The following is a 10,386-nucleotide window of genomic DNA, read 5'->3' on the forward strand; positions in this document are numbered from 1 at the left end:
GACAAGGTGAGGGTAACAGAGGAAGCCACTGACAGTCCCCAGCAGATAGCCTTCAGGGCACCACATGTGACTGTCCCAAAGCTGAACACATGTGCTGTGGCGGAGGATGGAATTCTATCTGAGCTCTCAGCCAGATCAATTCAAAGGCTGCTACCCACTTCCAGACACCCGACTACCCTGTCTCCCTGCTCTTCCCACAGAGGATTTCAGATCCAGCACTGAACCACCCGGATCCCAACTTCCCTCCCAGATGGTAAGCATGAAGTTAGCGCGCAATGCATGCTGCACTCCCAACGCAAACGTGGGAACTGGGGCTGTGAGAGCAGCACTCCGCATTTACACTCCGTAGAGCTGACTGGAGAATGTGCAAAAATAAAATGAGGTGACATGTCCCACTTGACAAACTCTGAAAACATCAAGAATGCAGCTACAGCCACCCTTCTTGCTTCTGCCCTTTATCCAAAAAGTAAATAAAAGAGAAACCGTTACTGCTTCATGAATCACACACAAAAGCCTGTTCTTTACTCTGCTCTGGTTTTCTCAAAGCCTCAGTTTGTGTGAGTGATGGATGGGGAAGACAATAGTACTTGCTTCAGGGGGCTGTGTTTCCTCTCATTCATGCATTCATTCATTCACTCACACACTCATTCACTGAGTGATTAATTGAACAGAGTAATTTTGTGCCTGGCATTACTCAAGCTCTGAAGATGACCACCAGGTCCCTGTCCTCTGTGCTCATACTCACACCCTAGTGCAAAGACAGACAACAAACAAGTAAATGAAGTGACTGTGGGTGCCGCCAAGGGCTGCAATATCAACGAAGTGCAGAGGGCATGACGGGAATGGGGAGCACTCATCAGAGAAGGCCTCATACAAGCTAAACTGTGTCCCCCCAAAAAACGGTATGTTGAAGTCCTAACCCCCAGTACCTCAGAACATGACCTTGTTTGGAAATGGGGTATTTGCAGATGACACTTGTTAAGATGAGGTCATACCACAGTAGGGTGGGGAAATTTAGACACAGACCAGCACAAAGGAGAAACATCATAATGAAGGCAGAGATTTAGGGTGATGCTTCTACGTTCCCAGGAACACCAAAGACAGCTGGCGATTCACCCCCAGCAGGGAGAGACACCTCAGGAGCCCTGAGTGGGATCTCAGACTTCTAGCTTCCAGAATGGGAGGGGTGCATTTTTGCCATTTAAGCTGCCCAGTTTGTGGTCCTTTGTGACAGCGGCACTGGCAAATGAATCCAAGGCCTCTCTAAGGAAGGCCTGGGCAAGAAGGCCCAGGAGGGACCTGGGGAAGAATGTTCTCAATAAGAAGAAGGTAAGTGCAGGGTCCTGAGCAGAGGAGGCCAACGTGGGTGCAGGGGACGGGGGACAAAGAGGTGGAGCACGATTAGGAGTCAGTGTCCTCAGAGTGGGGGAAGCTAGCAAAGGACCACGAGTGAGGGAGTTAGACGCCTCAGTCCCTTTGGAGAGACTGCTGTGGATATCAACACAGGTGAGCCATCAGCACCTTGCCTGGTACAGGCTGTAAGCCCTTCATACATGGCAGTTGCCATGTTTGTGGCCTCACGGAACAAGGGGCTTGGGTAAGATTTTCAGAAACCATGATGCTTCCAAGAGGGCAGCGGGCCAGGGGTCCGGAGCCTGGCACTGACTTGCCGTGGGAACTCGAGCCATCATTTCCCTTGTCTGGAACCTGGGGGCCTGGGCTTTAATGAGGGCCCCAGACCCCACAAAGGCCTTCTGGTCGCTGGCTGCAAGACGTGGTGGTAGGAGAATAAGTGCCCATCCCCAAGTGGGATTCCAACTTCATGTCCCCAAACTTCTCCCTTCCATGCCCCGGTTTCTGGCCTGAGATGTTTATTTTTGCTGACAACAAAAAACATATCTCAATGTCTGCTTCATCTCCATGTTCCCCCTAGAATGGCAACTGGCAGCCCCAGCCACAGTGGCGAAGAATTCTCCAAGCCAAAAACATTTTCTATGCATCCTTTTCAACAATAAGGAGGGGAAACTCTGACTCAGATTCCTACAAAGCCTGCACAGATTATTATTTAAGCCCTGACGCTGTACTCTTTCTATATTCATTGCTTTCTAATCCAAAGAGAGCATTCCTTGAGGCAGTTTCCAAACTGGTATTTGATACAACATTAGTAATGGAGCTGGGCATGGTGGCTTAGCCTGGCCAACATAGTGAAACCCCATCTCTACTAAAAATGCAAAAATTAGCTAGGCATGGTGGCACATGCCTGTAATCCCAACTACTCGGGAGGCTGAGGCAGGAGAATCACTTGAACTCAGGAGGCGGAGATTGCAGTGAGCTGCGATTGTGCCACTGCACTCCAGGCTGGGCGACAAAGCAAGACTCCATCTCAAAAATAATAATAATAATAATAAAGCAGTATTAATATTTTTCTTAAACACTGCATGAAAAGGGGAAGTTCAGTACTCAAAATCATTTGCAAAGGCTCCACGTTGTGTCAAGCTAAGTAGAAGCTTTGCTGCAGGACTTCTCAGGTACTTTGATATGTTCATGCGCATGGAGATTTGCAGAGGGGAAGAAGCTGACACTGAAACCCTTGTGTACTCGCTTGGGAGAATTCCAGAGAATGCTGCCAGGACACAGAAGTTTACTGACCCACATCTGACCTGCCCCACCCTTGATGGGAGGAAGTCCCCCGGGGACTATATACGCACCATGCTGGGCAGGGCAGCTTGATGCCCTTGAATATCTTCTGATTAGCCTTACCCAGGAGGGCGCACATCCACCCCGCTCTGGATGTGACCCTGGTGAGTCACTGGGACTCATGATGGGGCCATTGCACTCTTCAGACTGCAGCGTACACCACAGCTCTGAGCAGCTGCTCAGGGAAACAGGGGACAAAGGCCAGCACAAATCAGATTGTGCACCCTGCAAAGCCAGCACTTTTCTCTAGGGGGTGAGCCCTTTGGCAAAGGAGCTGGTGGGCTTCATCTCCCTGGGCAGCACAGCTGTGAGCTGCTGAGAAGGCGTGGACACAGACACCCAGAGGGACTCAGGGTGAGAGCAGATCTGTGCCAGTCCCCTGCAAGGGCTTGAGAAAGGTGTAGGCATCGGTTTTCCCAGGGTCTACACATGAAATCAGCACATTCAAATCGGTTGGGTCCCAGATTTTGCTGAGGCCTGTGACTAAGCGTCATCTGTTATTCCTGCAATCCTACAGGTGACAGTAGGACCGAAGGTCATCTCAGCCAGTCCTAGGGACGGGGTGGAGGGAGGTTTCCTAGGGGGGTGGTGTTAAGATAAACCAACTCTGCGATGGCACAGTGGCACCTCAGTGACTCTGAAGCAGTGGCCATGTGACCTGTGAGCCTTGTGGAAAGGAAAATAAGAAAAGCTGCATCAATGTGCAGGGCTGCGTTGCCTTGCTGCAATAACTTACTAACCAGAGAAGGAAGGAGGCTTTCTCAAAGGCCCATGGCAGCCGACACCCCCCTACATTCCCCAGCACCTCCTGTGGGCCCAGCCCTGCTGGGCACAGGCATCGGAACCAGGGTCTAGAGAGGGAACACTGATGAGCAATCAGTCAACAGTGACCACCAGGGAGAGAGGGTCCCAGGGCAGGCCTGGTAGAGGAACAGTGGGAGCCTTGGGGAGAGGAGGGTCCTGCTGAGAAAACCAAAGAATGCTTCATGGAGGAAGCCAGGTCACACAGGAGGTAAGAGGTACGTGTCTAAGGAAAGGCAGAGAGGAGAAAGAGGCGTTGGAGAGAGACAGACACATACCCACTGGTCCCCAGAGCCTTGGGAACCAGGGAGGGTTAGTCCTGGAAGGGAACGGCATGTGTAAATGTGATGCATGTGCATGTGGGTGTGTGGTGGGCACAGGAGGGCTCTCGGGAAGCACAGGGTTGCTAGGTGGAGAGGGCTACAGCTAGGGCTACAGTTAGGGCAGGAATCATGAGCGGGGGAGGCAGAAAGAGAAGCAGGACAGCACAGCGGCTGCGGGACTGGGGGCTGAGAATTGGGCAGGGGGCACACACAGGACCTCTTCCGGTGACAGGTAGGGTTGAGGCACTGGCTGGTAGCCTTTCTCCAAACTCAGAAATGGGGGAGAAAGAGTGAACTCTGATGCCTGGGACCCACAGCACCCTATCCAAAGTGTGAGCTCCAAAAGCTATCTACTACTTCCCAGTGGGTCGTGTTAAGCCCTGCCCGACACCTTCCTCCCAGGTGGCCTCCCTCACATCCTGCCCGCAGCACGTAGAATTGGGAGGTGGCGTCAGCCACACAGCGCCTGCAGCAGCCAGGGGTTCCCATGGCAACCACCTTCCCTCTCTCTGTCGGAGTGGGAAAACGTTCTGGAAAACCTACCCCAACCAGAGGCAAAGTGACTGGGCTCATAAGATGCAGAGGCTCCCGAGTCTCTTGATTCTGACCCAGAAAACTCTTCTGGGGACCCTACAGGCCCGCTCAAAGGGCAACTCTGACCCCTCTGCCCAGTCCGTGCCTTCGCACCTATATTCCCGTGCTTTTCGGAGGCCTCTCTAAGAATGGAATGGGGAGGCAGGCTCCACCACAGCTGGACCCCCTGGGCTAGAAGATCTGTCTACTGTGCTCCCCACTAGAGGGCAGGCTGGCCTGAGCCACCTGTGTGCCCCTGGGTGCCCCTAGGACATCCTGCGTGAAGGTGGGGACTCAGTGAAAGTCTATGTGGGCTAAATGGGCACATAATGACCCACCAAGCAAGGGCGAAGCAGAAACTGAGATGGAAGCGGAAGTCATGCCCACTGAGGGTGGGTAGAGAAGCCAGGTTGGCAGCAGAGAAGGCTGGCAAGGCCCCAGCACACATGGGCAGTGGACACTGCCAGTGCCCAGGGGGCTATGCCCCGTGTGGGCCTGCACTATAAGACCCAGCTTTCAATGGTTCCCTCCAACCTGGCCTCTGGGCACCTACACCGACAAAGCAAGTCCTACAAGGTACACACACCTCCTTCTTTTGGTTCCTTCCTCTTCTCTGCTAGGCTCTGGAGGCTTCAGGACAACAGCCTGCTGTCCTCTGCCCACCACCTGCTCTGAAACACACAGATGAGCTCATCTGAGCTCTCAGCTCACTAGGCTGCTGATCTGTGGGACCTTGGTCACATGACGTTGGAGACATTGATTCAACAAATAGAACCCAAGCCCCCGCTGTGGACTTACTGCTGCAGCAGGGTGGCAGGGATGGCCTCAAGGGCAGACAGGGTTGGCCGTTGGGCCAGTGAGGCAAAATAAAATGAAGGCTCTTTCAGAATGACCCAAAAGAGTGCAGTGAGCATACAAAGGCAGGCACAGGTATTCACATGGGGCAGTCAGAAGCTGACTCAGAGGAGGTGGCAGGTAAGCTGAGCCTTGAAGGACAGTGGGACGCCTCCCTCATCTCTCATGGGTGTGTATATCTGTAGACGTACACCAGAGATCACTGGTGCAGACTGATGTGCTATGGAAATTCTGCACTGAGAAGCCAAGGGGAATGAGAGGTCAACAGATGGCCAAAGACGCAGCGTTGCCTAGGAAACAGGACTATCAGGAGGGAGGGGGCTCAGGCCGCAGAAACCCGCCTGGCTGCTCTGACACTGGTGAGTGGGAAGCAGTGGTCTACCAGGTGTTGCACAAGACCCAGGATGGAAACAACCGCAGCTGCCCAGGGCCTGGTGCCTGGCAGCACTGTGAACAGTCACCTCACCCTTCTGGAGACCAGATGATGGTAGAGGCAGGTTTCAGCCTGCCCAGGTCCTATGGACCAGAGCCTCCTGCTTCAGTTACTGGCCCTGTCACTTCCCACCAGAAACTAGCTAGGCCTAGGGCCTCGCCAGGAGCCCAGAGAGGCCCAGGGCCTGGGTTGCAGGTGGCGGGCCCAGGTGGTGCATGTGGTGCCAAGTGGTTGCGTCTTCCCAGCTGGACTCCAGCACTTGATGATGACTAATTTGAAATTTTCTCATTCCTGAGGGGCATCCTCAGAGTTTAGAAATAGGCGGGGAGTACTCACCAAGCCCAAGGCCACCCCTTCCAAGAAAGGGCTACAAAAGCAATGGTGGCGTCAGTGAGACCTGCGCCCTCCCCAGAAGCCCAAGGTCAGTAACTCCAAGAGCTGTGGGGAACAGAGGCCACAACTGGAGGAACACTGTCCCCATCCTGCTGTAGCCACCAGCCCTGCCCCAGGAGGACTGCACACTGCAGTGGACTGCAATGTCTAAAGTGCATGTGGTCGAGGCCACAAGGTCACGCTCTGTGACAGCGTGAGAAGAACTGCCAACATCTCACTGAGGTTTAAGATAAACCAAAGACGCTGAGAGAGTAAACGTGACAGGCTCCTGAGTATTCACAGTGCTTTCCCACATGTCAGACACAGCCAACAATGGCAAACACGTGACCTCCTCCGAGAGGCTGGTGGGAGCACGTGTTCCATCTGACCCCCGCGGCTCTCGATGTCTGCTGGTGGCAGCCTCCCCACATCCCCCGATGCCCAGCCAGTCTCCCCAGCGTTCTGAGGCCCACACCCCTCGTGACTCATCAGGCTTAGCACCCCAGGGGCCGGGTGATAGCTCTCCCCCAGGAACACTGCCCCTATTCTCCAGGCTCTGGGATCATTACCAACAGCCCACACCGCCTTCTCTCCCACTCATCTCAATACCACAGGGGAGGGCGAGGGAGGATGCGGCCCCCAGAACTCAGAAATGTTAAGAAAAATCCCCCCAGAGCAGAGCAGAGAAGGGATGAGAGATGCTGGCGGCTGCCAGAAAGGGACCTACATGCTGTCAGAGGGTGGAAGCCCCAAACCTCAGTGCCTGTGACTGTCGGGGAGCTGGGAAAGCCATGGAACACACAGAGCCTCCCGGCTGGGCGACAATACCCTGGCTGTTCCCCTGGCCCCACCCCCTAACAATACTCCTTTTTTCTTGGGCGCTGACCCTCGCTTGTCAGGGCTCTGTCCTCAGAAGAGCCCACAGGGCCAGGCAGCTGGACCAGGGAAGCCCTGGAAGGCTGTTTCCCTGCTCCCTGCGTGGCTCCTGCTCTGAGCCAGGCCAGTTCCATTCCCTGGGGCCTACACAGGAAGCCCCTGACCACAGCAAACCTCTCTGCCAACCCCCTGATCTCGGGACAATGGCATCTCCACGCCCCTTGCATGGTCAACGGGGCAGTGTTGACAGGAAAAGAGAAGGCCAGCACTTCTCAGCCCAGGATGTCAGGTCCTGCCTGCATTTCACCATGGGGGTGTGTGTGTGGTGGGGCGGGGGGTGGTCTGCCTTTCCTTCAGATGGTCATGGCCAAACTCACTGAAAATTCAAAATTTAGTAAGAGTTATTAAAGCTATTTCAAGGAATGTGATGGTTGGGTTTCACTGCTAGAATAAATAGCAGCCACTGGCTGAAGGCCCAGGGAAGCTTCAGGATGTAGCCTCAGGCCCCAGCAGCCTAGACACACCTTACATGCTCATCTGAGCAGCCACCTGCCAGGCTGGCTCCACTTCACAATGGGAGTCCAAGGCCAGGCCCAGGGCTCAAGAACTCCCACTGGCAAGCCTGGGGCTGAGAGTCAAGCTCAGCTTCCAGGTGTGATCTGGATGCTAAAGACAAAGAAGACTGAGGAGTGCCACCTGGGGCCCTTCGAACCCTGAATGTGACCCAGCTGCCTCCTGCAGTGGAAACGGTGAGACTCAGGCAGAACGGAAGGATACCGGCCGTGTCTACAAAGTAATGCAGCTTTTCAAAAAACTGTCTTTTTTTTCTCTGATCAAATTAATGTATATCCATTGTAAGAGATGTTTATATTCTCAGTTACTTACTCAGGAACTAAAAAATTTTAACTTAATCTCAGAGATAGTCCATAGCATTTGTATTACATAACATACCCCTCCAAGTTTTTAATATCATTGCTAACACTGAAATTATACTACACAAACATCTGGATCCTACTTTTTAATTAACAAGCTATAGTGAACATATTCCTGTGACAATACATATTCTTTGTTTCTTTTTAGATGGAGTCTTGCTCTGTTGCCCAGGCTGGTGTGCAGTGGTGCAGTCTTGACTCACTTCAACCTCTGCCTCCCAAGTAGCTGGGATTACAGGCATGTACCACCACACCCAGCTAATTTTTGTATTTTTCGTAGAGACATGGCTTCACCATGTTGGCCAGGCTGGTCTCAAACTCCTGACCTCAGGTGATCCACCTGCCTCAGTCTCTCCAAGTACTAGAATAACCGGCGTGAACCACCGCGCCCAGCCAAGCTTTAGATATTCTTCTAAAGCATTATCATTAAAAGGTAAATCAAGCATAATTTATTTAATCAATTCCCTGCCTTTTAATATTTGATTTTTTCTAATCGTACAGTTATAAATAACAAAAAAATTATTATATTATACACATATACTCTCTTTTAGAGGGGAAAGAAGAGTGGGATACATGTTTATTTTATTTATTTATTTATTTTTGAGACAGAGTCTTGTTCTGTCACCCAGGCTGGAGTGCAATGGTGCAAGATCAGCTCACTGCAACCTCCACCTCCTGGGTTCAAGTGATTCTCCTACAAAAGCAATGGTGGCGTCAGTGAGATCTGCCCTCCCCAGGAGCCCAAGGTCAGTAACTGCGAGAGCTTGGGGGAGCGGAGGCCACAACTGGAGAAACCTCCCGAGTAGCTGGGATTACAGACGTGTGCCACTACACTCGGCTAATTTTTGTATTTTTAGTAGAGACGGGGTTCCTACATGTTGGCCCAGCTGGTCTCGAACTCCTGACCTCAAGGACCTCAAGTGATCTACCTGCCTCAGCATCCCAAAGTGCTGGGATCACAGGTGTGAGCCACCATGCCGGACCAGATATATGTTTAACACTGGAAAACCATTCTTCTGAAGACAAGGTCATAAGCTCCAAGCAAATATCTAAAAAATGCATCCAGTGGAAAATGGCATTCCCTGGACATACCAGAAAATAAGATACCCTAATACTGTTCCTAAAACCTGTGACCTATTTCTTGCTCATTTTTTCTCTGAACTGAGCACCAAAAGATGGGAGTAAGTTCCCTTTGCCACCACTGTTGATCCTGCTGCCATGACTACAACATCCACCTACATACGCCCAGCTCTCATGGGGGTGCTGCCAAACTCAAAAGCCCACCACTGACTTCCCCTTTCCTACTAAATGACACCCGGAATGTTCTAGGCACAGGCCTTTTGCACAGGCTCTGGCGCCAGCATGCTTTAGGTTCCCTCTCCCCTTCACTCCACGCTCACGATACCCAGAAACACCCCTACCTGCTCGTTCTACAGAGGCTGTTCTCTGCCTTCTCAGCTACTCAGCCTTCTCCCAATCCATGTCAACAAAACGCCTCCTCTTTTTTCGCCGGTCATGGTAGCTCACGCCTATAATCTCGGTACTTTGCGAGGCTAAGGCAGGACGATCACTTGAGCCTAGGAATTCAAGACCAGCCTGGGCAACACAGCAAGATCCCTTATCTACAAAAAAAATTAACAAAAACCTCCTCTTCCACCCTGTGCCTGCTGGAGACTTTGTATATCTACAAAACAAAGGTGCTTGGTGTCAGACCACAGATTCTGGAATCTTGACTCTGCTGCTTGCAGACTTAGCTGGTCACTTAAACCCCACTGTGCTTCCATGACCACGGAATGGGGGACCAGACACACCTACACCTCACAGGGTCGCTGTGATAAGTCACTGAGGCCCTCTCAGCCCCACACCCCCCAGCAGGCCAGCAGGCTGTCGGCTGGTATTCAGCCTCAACAACACTAGAGGAGCTAAACTGGGGGTTCTCCCTGCCAAGTCTTCCTTGCTATCAGTTTCAGTACACGAAGTGCAGGGTGGGTGGGAGGGGACAAATGGCACCTTGGCTTCTCCAAGGCCACTGAATATTCTTACTGGCCCTCTGCCCTCCCCACAGGGCCTCCTCCAGAGGGTGTCCCGCTGTGCAGAGCACCCGGAAACTCTCTGGATAAGGTCAGAGCGCATGTTGGTGTCCCTGCCAGCCCCTGCTGGGAGGCACCCCACCTCCAACTCAGGCTGACGGGAAGAACGCCCAGTGCCACTTCTATTAACTCAGGCAATGTTTTGTTCTTTTTGGTTAAACTGCCTTAATCTTTAAAACCGCATATCCACACGTCTGGCAGGCTTTTTATACTCACAATTTCTCTGGGAGGAGAAGCAAGACAGACTTCACAGCCACTTACAGGCCAGATAACTGAGGACTCAGAGGGTCTGTGTCAGGGTGGACAATGGGGAGCCTGGGTTTCAGCTACACAAAGCAGGGCTTTGCTTTCTCCTACAAAAGCAGGGTCTGGGACCAATGTCCTTCACTGTGGCCTGGGGTACAAGGACAGGGCAGGGGGGTAAGAGAGGGGAG

The 10,386-nt window shown here is 52.5% G+C and overlaps 1 protein-coding gene across 3 annotated transcripts in view; it reads right to left on the reverse strand.

Moving 5' to 3' along the window:
* ITPK1 (inositol-tetrakisphosphate 1-kinase) overlaps positions 1 to 10,386 on the reverse strand; it is a 179,998-nt gene that overhangs the window by 92,457 nt on the left and 77,155 nt on the right. Inside the window, exon 1 of one of the 3 annotated variants that reach the window (XM_037745174.1) lies at positions 6,782 to 6,903. The exons of the other annotated variants lie outside the window; for them this stretch is intronic. The gene's annotated coding sequence lies outside the window, so the exon portion shown is untranslated. Of the gene's footprint in view, positions 1 to 6,781; positions 6,904 to 10,386 lie in introns of those variants that run through there. 3 annotated transcript variants of the gene reach the window in all.

The sequence above is a fragment of the Cebus imitator genome, unplaced genomic scaffold (assembly GCF_001604975.1).
Source record: "Cebus imitator isolate Cc_AM_T3 unplaced genomic scaffold, Cebus_imitator-1.0 Scaffold193, whole genome shotgun sequence".
Classification (NCBI taxonomy): domain Eukaryota; kingdom Metazoa; phylum Chordata; class Mammalia; order Primates; family Cebidae; genus Cebus; species Cebus imitator.